We start from the raw sequence: 16,172 nt of genomic DNA, 5'->3' as shown, positions 1-16,172 counted from the left end.
GAATAACGTGTTCCTTCCACGCGCTATGTCCAACCAGGGAAACTCCCCCCTGTCGGGTGATAAGAAGCGGCCTGCTTGCTCCTCATGCATTGAAGGAGGCATGAGCTTCAGCTTGGGCTCTCCCTAGGCTGGCAGAGGGTAGGTAGTGCCCAGGATTACATAGGCAATTGGCACTGGGTGAAAAAATGTGGGTTACAAAAATCGTGGGATAAAAATTATTTAAAAAAAAAAGAAAGATAGTTTGTTTTGGTTGCCCAAAAACATCGCTGTCTACCGAAACAAACAGTGAAAACAGCAAACTACAACGAGAGGGCAGTGTGTTTCTGCAGGTAAACAACACCACACTCCAGTGGCTGATAACTGCTGGTATAGAGCGTAATGGTGGGTGAAAACATAACATATTTATTTTTTGTTATGTAAACACAGGGCAAAGTTACATACTATGCCTTTAAAAGGAGAGTGGGCAGTGCACTGAGACCGATGGTAGGAAAGCTGAGAGGGAGACAGATTAAAAGAAAGGTACAGGAGGGAGGCTCTGGCATTAACAAGCAGATTTCATTGCCACCTGAATGAAAATCTCATTGTTTTTGCTTGCGGAATGCCACACAGACACACACATATTCAAACCCACAGAATGGTCAGAATGGTTTCAGCAGAGCCAGTCAGTGGGCTTGTCACGGTCTGTGTGGGCATACACCGGGGGCCCAACCGTCATGTTGTTATTTAATGCAGAGCATGCTTAAAATGTGAGACACAACGTTAATTGTAGTAAACATGGACATCATTTAAAGCAGCGAGAAAGGGTCTAAAAACGGAGACAGAACAGAACAGGCTGCAAGCACCAGCAGCACTCTGCATTTAAATAAACAAGTTGTGACGGCATTGCATTGCTAAAGTCTATAGACTGTGACAACGGAATTTAAGTAAATAAAGACCCATTTGGAAAACTGAATCTGTTACTTCATTATAGATTATTATTGACTTAATAATAATGTGTCCCAACTTTCCCCTACTTGGTTTCCAGAGCCGTGCCCCTTCAGAAACTGAGACTAGAGGGAGATTGGTGACATGGTGTCTGCCTACCAGCCTGGAGTCCAGTAGCCCCATGCTGGGCATGAATCACGGCAAGGGGCCGCTGCCCTGTCATAGCGTCTAGAGATCAATGATAATTACCGCCTTGACATGAGTACGCTTATTACCGAACAGGATCAGGGACAGGGGCTCGAGTCGTGGTGGCCGTGGGGCCCGATCGATAGTCCAAGAATAATGGCTCTCTGGGGCCCTAGATTGGACTTTGCCACTAAACAAGCCATTACAGCCCGTGCACGTGACAGCTTAGGTCTGGATATGCGTCCTAACTCTCCTACTCCTGGAGCCTTCCCTCTCAGAGCCCGGCTCGCTTCGGCTCCCCTATGCCTCAATACTCAATCTTGTTGTGGGCCGTTATGGGCAGGCGAGACACATGCCCCTGGCTTTGAGATGTGTTAACCAGAAATGAGTGATGAGGTGGCGCCTGCTGCTCTAGCACAATGTGCTCCTGTGCAGAGCAGGAGAGGAAGAGGGCCAAGCAATGTGACCTGATGATTGGTGCTGAGTATAGAGATCAAACGCATACACCAATGTGTGTAAATATGAACATACCCATGAAGTCATCCATGCGCAAGCGCATGCGCACACACTCACGCGTGCACACACACACACACACACACACACACACACACACACACACACACACACACACACACACACAAAGCAAAGCAAACACATCAATGCGTCTGTGTGATGCTGATCCGTCTATGGCAGCCCTCATCTTCTCCTCTCTTTGATTTCTAATGTTCCCCTCCTCCAGATCCCTTGTTTTTTTCTCCTCTCCCTTTTTTTTTAATCCAGTCACACCTGTAATCGTGCTCGGCGACAGGAAACTTCAGAGAATCAATTAGCCCTCCCCTCATCCGGGAGCCAAGACGATTCCTCTCGACTTGAGCCGCAAACTCCTTCTATCAGGAGTCATTCTGCTTGCCTAACACCCAGACTCCTCTCTCCTGAGCCCGGATAGGTTTGACTCTAAGCCTCTAAAACGTTGACAACCCAAAGCGCCTTTCTCTCGGCAAGTCCTAACCGCCTGCCTCACCCTAGCCACTTCTCTCTCCCTTCTCCTCTTTCCAAACATCGCCGTTGCTAAATAAAGGAGGATTTGTTTTCCCTCCAAAGCACCCAAGTGATAATGGATGTCAAGTTATGGCACTTCATTCACAATTACATAAACAGTCCCTTTTCTCAAAGAACACTTACATCTTGCACCTGATAAGAGATGTGCTGGAGTGCGAAGCCAACAACTCAAGGCCTCCCTTTTGTCCAGGCACTAGCCACTGGGAGAGTCTTTGATTGCAGAAGCCCTTGTTTTTACAAACGCCGCCATGTTACACAAAGGGAAATGTAAACCTGGGACAGCACTGCTGCCGGCTACAGGCAGGCCCTTGAATAAAGCCTGGGACAAACAGAACACTGAAGGGTCAGATTTAATCCCCCTACCCCTGTTTTTTGTATTCAGATTATAGACTAAGGAGGATTTGCTGGAGCCTGGAGTCTCTTGTTAAAAGGCTGTGTTCTCCACTTAACCTGCAATTTACCTGTCACTTAAGCCTGCTGCTGCAATCATCTACACCTCAGGAGAGAGAAGGGCTGTTATTTCGCAGTTTTTCTGCCCTCACTCAGAACAAAGCCTTTATGTTCACTTGAGTAAGTGAAAATAAAGGTAGTGTGAAATCACCAAAAGATGCCGATCAAAGCAGTGGTACCTTTTAAGAGGGTGTTGGACATGTTATGTTACTTTACATATAAACATACAGCAGGTATAGCGCTCTTTCTGCAGAGTAAAATCCTCATTGTTAAATTAATTCAGAGTGAAATTAGCTCAAATGCTCAATTTTATGTTGCTTCATTTTGGATTTTACTGTGTACACTAATACGACCACATACCCCCCTCCCCTCACACACACATATGAAATATTTATTTAGGTCCACATAAACAGAAGTACAAGAATGGCTGCCAGTGCAGTCAGACAATAGGACAACAGCCAGTTACAAAGTACATAGACTGCAGAACATTGTTACATACAATACAGTTGACATACTTGTCAGACACAGCGGACATAAATCATGGATAAAGGAAACAACGCCTCCTCCAAATTTAGCGGCTTCCTATAATAGCTGATACTTACAGTACCTTGCTAACTGCTTGGCCCTCCTTTTGGAGGAGGCCGGCCATTTGTAAGCCCCTCAAAACCAACTTGTGCACATGCTACCAAAGATAAAAAACAAAGTTTACATCTGTAGCCTATAGCTGTGAGATGGTCTGCTCTAGCTGTTGATATTTCAGCACTTTAGTTAGAAAGGCTTCACGCACGCGCGCGCCTACGCACACGGACCTAATAAAACCAGAAATCACTTTCGCCCACTCAGGTTGTCCTGATAATGCTGAATAAAGAGACCACTCTTTGGAGTGTTGTGAAACAGACGCCTGGAGGAGGTGGAGCCGGAACAAAGACCAAAGCTGTTTGACTTGATTTGTAGTGGGAGCCTTTCCCATCTGGAAATCCTACCAAGGAATACTGACCTCATTTACCCTCTGCAAACCTTGCAGAGAGGCCAAACGTGATTCATCTCACCCAAACCTGAAGTCAGCCCATTGACACCCTTCGCCATCCCTCTGCCTAGCCTCATCCATTCCTTTCCCTCATGTGAGTTCTCTCGCCCCTCCATCAGACGGCCATAATGCCTACCCTAAATCTTCCTCCCAAACAGCACTCGCCAGGTTCTGCTGTTGCAGTAAAGTGGACCATTCTTTTTCAATGGCAATGGGGTACTGGGAGTGATGTGGAGACATTATCAGTCACTCATGGCCAGGGTTCGATTTAAAAAAGAGGGGAATATTTTCTCAACCACTTAAGCCGTATACTTCTTCGTATGACAAATGGCAAAAATAGCTGATCTACAGGCTCATATCGCAACATGCTATTTTTGCTATTTGCTATATTTTGGGGAAATGTCCCCCAAAATAGGGATTAAACAGGGTTAATAACATACATTTTGATAATTATATTGTTAAATTGTGATATTGTCAAACATAAATATCAAACATATCAGTATACATTTCCAAAAAGGAAATGCATGTGTTTAATTCAGTCTGACCAGAAGCAGGGATAAAACATATCCCACCAGCGATAGAAATTATCGACCAGAGAGGGGGTCTCGAAAGCAGAGCCATGGACCCCCCCCTTTCCAGCAAATCGAATGCTCATGGATCGACCCTGCTCATGGCTGCCAAAGCTCTCTTAGCCACCTCATGCCTTTAAAAAAAAGCATTTACAGATGCCCACCAAACAACCGCACCACAGTCCTTCATGGGAGCTTTGCACAAGTCTTTGATACATTCTCTAATCTCCCTCCTAAACTATCCCACTGGTTTTAACACCCTTGCGCATTAGCCTATGTCTTATAACTTAAGAGTTTATCGTTTACAGGCTATATTTAGAAACCCCTTTCTTGTAACTTATGATGTTTAAGACTCAAGGCAGCTTGGACGCTGTGTGGATATATAGCGTGCAAAATGACAAATCTTCCAAAACACAACAAAGGAAGGGAAACTTTCCATTGTTTTAGGAATCAGAACTATCCACCACTGAGCCATAACAGATTAAAATGGACTTCGGTACTTGGGAGAGGCCGTCATCTGGATGCAGGAGATATTTCATTTGATTCAGATGCATAAAAGTTGCACAACTTCATCTGTATTCCAAAACGAGAGCATCCACCGTTTGACCACATGACAAATGTGACCACCTACACCCGATGATTGATTGCACACCATTAAAGTAAATAATTGTCATTTGTAAAAGGATAGGAGGTTGGATGACAAAGAAAGATACTGCAAAACTTTTAGAAATCGAAGACTTTTAGAAATTCTCCCTGTTTTAGATTTTAGATAATGAGTTATCTTTTCCTGTTCAAAATAGATATGTAGAGAAATGAACTCCTCCACTGCAAACATAATAAAAGAAAGAAAAAAATAACTTTACTATAGGCCTACTATATCAAAGTGAAGGGCAGGGGAACGGAGGATCAAAAAATGAGGTCAGCCATCCGCTGAAACACTCTTCTTGATTTCCTCGTGTTAAACAGGATCATTGGCTGGCGTACTTTATTTTTAGAGTACCGCCCCACCTCCTCTTCTTCCCTCTCTCCTTTCCTTTCCCCTCTCCCTTCATCCTCTCTGTGTCTCTCAACACAGCCTGGTCTCTCTGGTCCCCAAGAGAGTCACCTTCTTTATTCTGGAGGAACCCACCTGTCTGCCTTGCACGTCAAGCCTGTCCCCGGTGGGCTGCTGTGTTAAATTCCACCGTTAAAACCCATTACTGAGCTATCAGCCCACTCATAATGCTGTCTAACGACCTCATTTCCCTAAGTGTCAGCCCCGTCAGTCACCGCAGGCTCCGTCAGCCCCGGCCGCACGTGGTCCGAGGGTCCTGCAATGTTCAGAGACTTCACTGTCACCGCTGCCTGCCATCACAGAAGCTCACCTCCTCTCTCCCCACCCTCATCAAAATCAGGATAGAACGTTCAATCTCTGAAAGAGAAAACGTCAAGGCAAAATGACTGGGGACATAGAGGAGCTGAGAGACTTCAGGATAAAAGTGTGGCTATTCCATTTGCCATATGCACTCTAAGTCAACAGTCGATCAGGGTCCCATTTTGATTCAAGGGAAAGGTGGGGTAGAGAATTGGGACACGGCAAAATGGATGCCTGGTTCATGGGCACGATTATTCCAGCTCAGATTAAATCAGTGTGAGGGGTAGGTGTATATAATATATACATATATATCAAATTGATTATTACTAAAAAGATCCAAATGTCACTTCTGACCTTTCTAGCTGAGAAGATAGTACTGAGCCCGCATGAGGTTGATGGGGGGTTATAGTGAGGAGGGTTGGGTTGGTGAGGGGGCAAGGATGTGTCGAGTCTGAGAGGGTTGAGGATGTGTGTGTGTGCGTCCGTCCGTGCGTGCGTGCGTGCGCGCGTACCACCCACTCACTGTCTCCCCTCCTCTCTCACATCACTCCCCGGGTCTCTCAGCCCACCTTTCTGTGAAATGATTTGGTAAATATGGAAAGGGCCCCCTAGGCCAAACAGGCCTGGCCCCTCTTTAGGAGTGGATAATTGACTCCTTTCCCTCCTTGATAATTCATTGCTTGCATATGCCAGCTAATACATCAGCTGAAACTGCCCTGGCCCTCATCTCCCATGACACACACAAACGCACGCGCGCGCACATACACACACACACCCACCACCCAGAGGAACCAGCGACTGTGGAGGAAGTCGGCAGAAAAATGGGGATGACAAATGAGAGCACTTCTAGATCTATGAATGAATTATGTCTCCTAAATACCTTGAGCAGAGGCAACTGTCAGCCAGCATCTATACTAATCTGGGACAAAATATGACCAGCCCCGCATTAGAAGGAGGGGGCAGGGCTGGTAGAGAATGAGGCGAGAAATGAATAGAGCAATCAAGCCATTAAAATGTGGTGTCTGATTCAGCTTTGGTGGGCATTTAGCCATTTATCATGTGATAGTAATATCCACACCCTCGTCATTCTAGTGTAGACCCTTCCATTGAAATAGATTAGGATTATTCAGACAGGACAGAGATATCATTTGTTTTACAATAGCCGAGTCAGCACTCAACACTCATGGCAGTTATTAGGAATTAGACGTAGCCAGCTACTGTTCGAAGGGACATGCTCCAAGGATAACCGCAAAGAGGAATAATATTAATGGCACTTCATTTTAAGAGGCAGACATTCAAAGCCCCATTGTACTCAACATGGGTGGGAGTGCTGGTAGCTACATAAAAGAAACTTCAGAGGTAGAAAGACAAATGACTCGTGCAACTGTGGGCGCATACTGCATGGGCTGGCTCTGTGAGGGAAACACCGCGGGTCACTCACCTGCATGATGATTATGCTGAGAGAGCGGGTCAAAGACACTATAACCTTGCTATTGTTCTATCTTCCAGTTATCTCGGAATGTGGTCTATTTCCTTGGGGAAATGTATTTTTCAGCAGCTACGAGTAGACCTGGCTACGTTTCATGGCCACGGGAGGATAATGTGCATCCCTACTGAAACATAGTAAGCTGGAGGCATGCATGAGGCCCAAGGACGGTGAAGTTTAATGGTAGCCTAGCTAGTAATTTGCAGGCGGTGATACATATAGTACAGGCAGTGAGGTGTATGTACACGGATAAGTTTGATATAATTGACAGCACATTTCCCAGACTGGCTCATCTACACCCTAACAAGTGATGTTCTAGACCGTGGCAAGCAAGACAAAAACATTTCAGATTTCAACATGTCAGCATAGGATCCTTTTTGAGTTCATAACTGTAATTATGGGTGTGTTTCATTTGATTTAGGTGTTTCTGTGTGCCAGCATTAAGTTAACTGTAGCTATATAGGATCGGGCACACAATCAACAACTAAATGAAACACATTAATGCTATTCCTTAAACATGTGTTTAGAAGTCAACATGACCACTGTGAAAGGGGTTTATTATATGAAATGACTTATGTTCTCTCAGTTGTAATACAAAACTGTCAGGTAACTGCTTGATGATTAGTCCACCTCATACACTGTGGGGCAGGTCAATATCTCCCTCCAGTGACTAAACAAGATATTACACTGTGAATTAATAAAACTCAACAAAAAAAATCTTGGATTTTAAATATCATTCTCTATTCACTTTCTACAATAGGCCTATTATTAAAATATAACTATTTTACACACCCATTATTTAATGAAAAATAATATGGAACATTAAGGAAAACGCATAATATAATGTAGGCTTCCCCATGACATGAATAAATCTATATTGGAAAATATAAGATTATAACATTATTGCTTTGAAAACAAACTCACTGTTGTACGACTAGAATACTTTGAGAGACTGGGTTCAGTTCATTACAGCCTAACCGCTGATAATTGCACCACAAATTAACTTACTGTGCACATACTGAGTAGGTCTCCTCCTCCTGACCTGCATGCAAAAGAAAAAAGAATATTATTCACATTACATCTCTGCAGAATGTATAAACAAATTATATCTTTGACGTATGAACGGACATTTTAAAATCTGAAGAACATTTTGGATTGTGTCCACAGTGCAAATGAAACCTAGGCTTTGTTTACCTATCTAATTTAGTTGAGTTGAATACGAGTTAGTATGACTGACATAAATGACAGTTAAAAATGACAGTTAGCCTGTTGTTGTGTTGAGCAGAGCTAGCATATAATTCAAAATAGCTACTCCAAGTCCACACAAGCTAAATCAAGATTAAATCAGATTAAATTAAGTGCTGTTTTATAACTGATGCAAGCATGTATATCCTAATAAAGCAAGCACAAGGTTTATTAGCCCTAGAATGGCTGTGATTCCATATACACATCACTCACACAGCCATAGATCACTCCCATGCCCGTTTGTTGGGGACTCATTGCTGCGGCATTAAAAGTTGTCAGAAATAATTGCTACGACTTGGAGTCAGCTATTGTCATCTAGTTTCATATCCATTTTAAGGTTCTGGCAGAAAGCGTGTATTTGGTGAAATATCTCCACTTTCACGCGGACCTCATTATGTCCACTGATGATACGGTGTAGGCTACAATTAATATCACCTGTCCGTATATACCATATCGGTAACCGCCTTCCATTCCGACATCTCGCCACTCCGACATATCACAGCCATAGCCATTCTAGTTCAAGTGATATTATGTCTGTTTTGCGCACGCTACGCTACGATATCTTTGAAGTGTTGCCAATTCCAACTACTCTAATTATCAGTGAAAGTTGTTCAGGGGCAGGAGCATCCTGAGTTGGATTGTTGCTAAATGTTGCTAAATTCAGGCTAAATTAGCTACTAGGCCTACGCTGTGATGTCATTGCGTGACGTCATTAAGCACTGTCTCAAAGCGTAAAAATACACAATGACGACATTATACTATAGGCTAGTAGGCTACTCAACTTAATAGCCATCTCAACGACTTTATTTATTCCTTCTTTTTTTTTAAAGTAATGTAAAAAAGCACATTTTAATTGCAGATATTTTAAGCTCTATCTAGGTCACTTGACATTACTTGTGCACTACATGCACATCAAATGTGTTGTGACTGTCAAAGAGAATAGTTTTTCTGTCATTTAGACTGAAAATGTGTGCATTTCAGTCTTTTTATACACTGCAAAAGTTGCTAAAATTGCCAGATTAATTTTAAAAAGTAGCTAAATGTATTGCTTGGTGCTGTTTGAAAAGAAAGTTATGGGAGTTTTAAAAAATTGCTAAATCTTTCAACGCAGCGATGCAATGCGAGAGTGCGGACTAGTCGACATCATAGCACCTCTGTCTAGCATTGAACTCTGCAGTGTAGCTAACTTTGCTGTCACACCACAGTATTTCCCCTCCTAGCTGTGCCTTGGGTTGGCTCCCACAGTGTCAGCTTGCTTGTTACCAATTCCGGGTGCCTGACACAGTGCCTTTGTAGCCTGCCCTACATGCCAGCCGGCAGTGCATAAAGGGCAGTAAGTAAGTAAGACTGGGGCGATATGACCCCATTGTTACAACTGACCCACGATGGTGGGTTAAAATTTCCGTCCCGTGATTTTTTTTTCTTCATTATGTACATCCTCAAATGGGAACATGTTGAGGTTTGAGGTGTGCATTGGATTGGTTTGTAGTAGCCTTGGGAACGGTTTTGGAGGTGAGAGGCCTGCCTTCAACATCCAATTTGGGTCTGATTGTTGGATGTTGAATCTTTGTGTAAGAAACGGGTTCAAGGCCTACTGGGAGTGTGCATGCAAAGTTTCATGATGATTGGCCCAGCGGTGCCCGAGATTAGCTGTACACAGACACAGACACAAGGGTGAAAACATAATCCCTGCCTGGCTGCCTCTACCTTTGGGCCTGGTGGAGACAATCATCATCATAGACCTGAAGAGATCATGGTAATGTTGGCCTGTTTTCCACAAGGTGGAGACATTTTCCCTGAACCCTGTTAATAAGAGCTAACGTCCTCTTGGTAATGTCTTTTGAACAAAATTATGAACCTGCATGAATATTATTCATGGTGCTGTTGCATATGATACAAGCACAAGCGCATCGTATGCCTACAGAACACATTCTTTGCTCTAATAGTGATTTACCTCACCAGATATACTGTACTGGCTGATTTTGTATAATGAAGGAGGAAAAAAACAGAAGGAACATGGATTGTTTTTTCATTTGTTTCTTTGTTTTAGTGGCAGCCCAGCTTGTTACTGCTTTTTATTTATTTAAAGCAGAAATATTTCCTGTTCTACCCTGTATTTGAACCCCGGTCTCCTACACAAGTGCTGAAATCTTCACAACTGAGCTAATAAAGCCTGCCTGCTTGGTTAGGGGAGAAATTGAATTTTGATCTTCAACTAAAAATGTGTCAAACCAGAAACAGATAGTGTCTAACCTAGACACAGGATCTGAATGTCTCAAAAGAGCATGGAGACAAAATACAAACCACCCCAATAGTTATATTTTGCTAACATACTCCACCATACAGGTTGGACAAAATAACATTTAATTCACCAGAAGATTATATTGTTTCTCTTTCTTTTGGTGCCAAAACTAAAATAGTATGCAAGCTTGCATAACGTCTTCAGACTAGGACGGTAAGTCTAAGATGTACAGGCCATCATGCAGTTCATCTGAGACAGGCCTTTCCCCTTGGGATCAATCTTCTTCCAGTAGGTCTTTGGATTGCATTTCCAAAGATCATTGAAGGTCCGGTTACCATTACGCCCCTGTGTTCATGCACAGCTTTCCATTGCAAGTAAAGGCTAAATGACCCCAGTGTCCTTTTGGAATCTGTTCAGAAGGCATGCTCTGCCAGCAGTTGGTTCACTCTCAAGTGATCTGGCTTTATTATGTCCACCTCGATCACTCCAACCACCTGCATGTCCTCTCTAACCGCATCCACAGAAACTCCTGCTTTATCCTCGCCTCCAACCTACAAACTGATCCTCTAGTCATTTCTGATCTTGTTCTTCCTCCTTGTAAGCCCTAATAGCCTTCTAAATGTCCGCTGCCCCCAGCTCCGCCACCTATCTTTCAGGGATACAGGATAGGTGGGCATTAGGGACATCTGGGCACCATATCTTTGGGAAGACTGGGCACTAGGAAGAGTGGGCACCAGGAAAGGTGGGCGCCGGGATAACTGGGCACTAGGAAGAGTGGGCACTGGGGAAATGTGGGCACCTGGAAGAGTGGGCACTTAGGTGTGGACAAGAGTTCTAAACATATAATTCATTATTTGAATGTAGACTATATGTTTCCATGAGCGTAACAAATAAATCAATGAAAATATAAATGAATATAATACCAGTAGGCATTTCTATTGTACACCCATTTGAGAAACAGTGCCCTGGTCTAATGTATCGCATTAGCGTGAACATAATGGTTCCACCTACCACTGTCAATGAAAATCATGTGGCTGACACAAACACATCTAACCATAATGACCCATAATCACTATGGGCCTTTAGCTTCACTGTTAACATGATTAAATCCACGAATCACCACTTTAATGAGTGGAGACAAATTAAATGAGAATGGGTTTGCAAATTACAGCAATTTCCTCTGTTTGTCAATTACCATAGCCTATGTTTGCAGTCGATAACATATAACCAAGAGAATAAAGAAGATATTGTGCTTTTATGGACACTGCCACTGTTTTGCCACTGTGTTTATTAAGAAGAAAGGAACCTCCAAGACAAAATCTTCCATAAGTCTCTGGTAAGCTCCACTGTCCTCTTCCTGCAGCGAGCTGTATCAGACATACACTGTTAGGTCTGCTGAGAAACTGGGACATGAGGCAGCATTCTGACATGAGCTCAGATCAGAAAACCTCTTCAAAATAATTCTTCTAGTGGCAGGGTTGCTATAAGGTCAGCACACAGGATTGGCACCAGGGACAGGTTTAGAGGTATGAATGTCAGGACCTCCAGCGAGACAAGCCATTTTCATCAAGCCCCTCAGGTGATGAAAATGACGTGGGATTTCTGATTTACTCAGCACAGAAGCCTGAAAGGTAGAGAAAGCTGTTAAGCAGTTTCCTTTGTCCTTTTAACAATTGACCTGCTCCATATCACAAATTCCAGTAATAATAGCGTTCATGCAGAATTTATTTAAACATAGCTTGCATTGATTATAGTAACAATCTGTAACTGTGTTGTGTGTCATGTTGTAAGGAAACTTCAGAATGGGTACAGAGAATTTTGCAAAACGCTTTTGTTGTGCTTCTTAATTATTACGGTGATAATAGTGGTCATGGTCCAGGGTCCAGTGTACGGTATATGTACAAACATTTATAATTCTGAAATGGCCCTGGGTGCTGAAACACACGTCATATTGTCACAGAACAAAAAAAGCACAACAAGAACAACTATCACTATCAGTTATGCATCAACACATTCCCTCATATTATCCAATTATGCATACCAAACAATTGCTTTTCACTATGCTGATCATTGATGTCGAGAGTAGGCTACTGAGTTCCTGACATTAATCCATCCAAGCCTGTCCCCAGTGCCGGAGCTGTTCTCTGGAAGTCAATCCTTGGTACTGACCCTAGCAAACCTACCGCTATAAAAATAAATATTCTCAAGAGGATTTCTGGTCTGAGCTCATCCCAGAATGCTGCCTCATGTTCCAATGCATCTCATCAGACCTCCCAGTGTCTGTCTATCCCATAGCTATGGACAGGAAGAGGACAGTATAGCCTGCCAGAGGTCGACAGATAGTGGTGAAAAAATATGTTAATCAAAGACCTGAACCCGACTCAAACCACCCGCAGGACCTGCAGGTTGTGGGTCGACCCGTGCATCACTAGCCTACTGATGAAAGTCCCTGTCACCCCTTCAAGGATCCTGAGAGGAGGGGACAGGGGTGGAAGTCCGAGTTTCCTGCAGTTGCAGTAGGCAGTAAGAGAGTAACCGGGGAGTCCAGCAGTAAACCATCCAAGCACTCATATCATTGTCATATCATTATCACCCTAACCCCACTGAGGTAGTTGTGCGGTTAGAGAGGAGATTGTTTCAATGACCCTGATTTTCAATGACTCTTCAGCCAAACAAACTTGCTTCTCTACATTTTGCTGACACGTCCTCCAACAAGGAGAGGTCATTATTTGCCTAACGTTTGGGAATCTTTTTTTTTAATAACTGTCATGAGAGTGTAATTTTGAAGGTCAAAACCATATTATATGATATCACTTTGTATTCACTTTGCAAATATTTTGAAATCATCCTTCCAGTAAAAGCGAGAGAAACTATGTAAAAATGTATCAAGCATGATGGAATGCCTACAAACAAAAACTAAAATCTGAACTTAACTTTACATTTTGCTAAAAAAAAGAAAGAAAAAAGATTCAATGCAAATTGAATAGTAGAAATGACTTTCTTTTACCTCTGCATTGAATGGAATTCCCATTGCTACCCCACAGAAAATATTAACTGCATGATGGCTTTTGCACAATGAGTTGAGGTTGCCTAGATATGTGATCCTCATGATCTAAACTCTGCTCTTGGCTAATTGAATCATTCCAAACACCTGCACTATTTGTACAGCTATCCACAAAATTCATGTGTCCTTATCTGTAGCAAACAACAGACAGCGAGGGCTTCTTTTTAATCTTTCTCCATGGCTTTGCTGTGCGCATAGATGTGTTTGTGGATGACAGATGTGTAATGGTGGGTAAACACTGCTCATGGTCTTTGCTAGCAGCTGTTGGGTCAGATGCCATGTGATGCCACTATGCGCTGAGAGGAAGCTGTTTGCACAGACTGCACCGGCTCCTCTGATAACAGCGAATTATCTTCACATCCTGCCTCTATTATCCTACCTGTTACATGAGTGCAGTGTCGTCTTTTATGGCTGTCTCTGTGTATCTTACATGAAAGGTCCTATTATTGAAGTGGGGTTTCAAACAGAAATGAAGCTCTGTGTGTGTGTGTGTGTGTGTGTGTGTGTGTGTGTGTGTGTGTGTGTGTGTGTGTGTGTGTGCGCAACATTTCAGCTTTATTTCTAAAACTATGTAAACGTATTTTCACTTGCAAATGAACATTGGTTTACATCAAAATCCCTCACAACATCACTCCAATACTGTACAGATTCAGAATACAGCTACTTATTTTTGTTTGTTTTTTTAATGAAAGGTGAAGGACAAAGACAGTGCTACTGAACATCCTCCAATCAAGGCTCAAAGTTACATTGCAGTTCATACAATGAGCAGCAGAAACTGTGTCTAATTGCATGTAAATGGTAAATGGTGCATTTATATAGCACTTTTATCCAAAGCGCTTTACATAGATTGTGCATTACATTCACCCATTCACACACACATTCATACACCGATGGCAGAGGAAACTATGCAAGGCACCAACCTGCTCATCGGGAGCAATTAGGGGTTCAGGGGCTTGCTCAAGGACACTTCGACACTAACTCTGGGGGAGCCCGGGATCGAACTCTGGCCGCTCTCGGCCACTCTACCCCTGAGCCACTGCCGCATGTGAAATACTATTTTGTACTGTGGATGATGGTGAAATATTATTTTACCAGGCTAATGCAACAGTTTTTTTGTAAGAATCAGAAAAGCACCACAAAAAGCACGACAGCTAACCTTCTTCTCAATCTTCAAAGTGAAGACCAAAAAAAGCAAGATATTCACCAGTAACACTAAACATAAGATGATATCCCCCTTTATCTGGGTACTTCACTTACTGTAACTAGAATCACATAATGTAAAACAGGCACTTAGATTAACATATTGTACAATGCTTTCCTCTTTGTGAATCACAAACCGTAATTGAGCAATTAACATTGAACATAATGCACGTAATAACCTGTAAATATTCATTATTTTACTAGTGACAAGTCATTAATATTGACTTGCAGTAATTACAACTTTTTTTTACAAATGCCAACACTGATTCACTGTCTTACAGATTAAAGAAAGACACATGTCTGTGTGTGTGTGTGTGTGTGTGTGTGTGTGTGTGTGTGTGTGTGTGTGTGTGTGTGTGTGTGTGTGTCTAGTTACTAAAACAACCATTTGTTAAGGGCACACACATGCTATACTGATATTCCTATGAGTCTGAACATACTTGCTCTCCAATGTCATCTGGAGCATTGTCTACAATGTAGATGTTGTCTCCACCGCAGGGTGGCTCTGTTATGTACAGTTCACCTGTGGGACCAGCTTGATCCTCACAGCCACGCAGGACAGCCGCTGTGTCCCCATGGCTGGAGCTTGACTTGTGGGACGAGCTGGGGGAGTTGGTGGCACTGATCTGCACGGCGGTGGTGTCCTGCAGCGTGTGCTCGCTTGTCTCCATTTCAAAGGCGGCCGCCCCCAACCGCATCAGCCCCCAGCTCTCTCCAGCTTTAGCCTTGCCCCTGGCCATGTGTGCCGGGGGTCTTCGGCTGAACACACAACACGCCGTGAAGAAGGCCAAGGCTATGAGTAGGAGCAGCGGACCAATGATGATCAACGGATTGCCAGTGGGGATGAAAGTGCCAAAGGCAAAGGCTCCCACCAGGGTGATGTTGATGCCTGCCAGCATGATGCAAAGCCCACAGGCACAGCATAGAGCTGGGGAGGGCATGCTCTGAGGCTGCAGGACATGACGTTTCCTGCTGGGAGCTTTGGTAGAAGTTCTACAATCCTTGTCAGTGACCACCATGTCTGAAGGATGGCTCTGTCCGATACAGAGAGGCTGGACAGCAGATGGACAGAAAGCTGGTCAACTCCTTAAGTTACCTTACCTCAAAGGTGTAAGGCTGAGCAACTGAGAGAGAAAAACAGAATAGCAACTTCATAACATTGTTGAAGCTTTCATGCTTGTTCAGTTTCGCTCTGTCTATTGAACTTGTATATGAACTTGCATTAGGAAACACTTTGGTTCCAAGTTTATTTCCTGTCAGCCACTGAACACTGGACAGGAAACAATCTCGGACCCAATTAGTTGTCAATGTTGAAAAGGTCTATTGCTGTTTTCTATATTCCTTTTATCATTTAGGCTGCTTGCAA

The sequence above is a fragment of the Gymnoscopelus microlampas genome, assembly GCF_963454915.1.
Source record: "Gymnoscopelus microlampas genome assembly, chromosome: 9".
Classification (NCBI taxonomy): domain Eukaryota; kingdom Metazoa; phylum Chordata; class Actinopteri; order Myctophiformes; family Myctophidae; genus Gymnoscopelus; species Gymnoscopelus microlampas.
The sequence above is the reverse complement of the archived record's forward strand: the minus strand, read 5'-3'. Positions refer to the sequence as shown.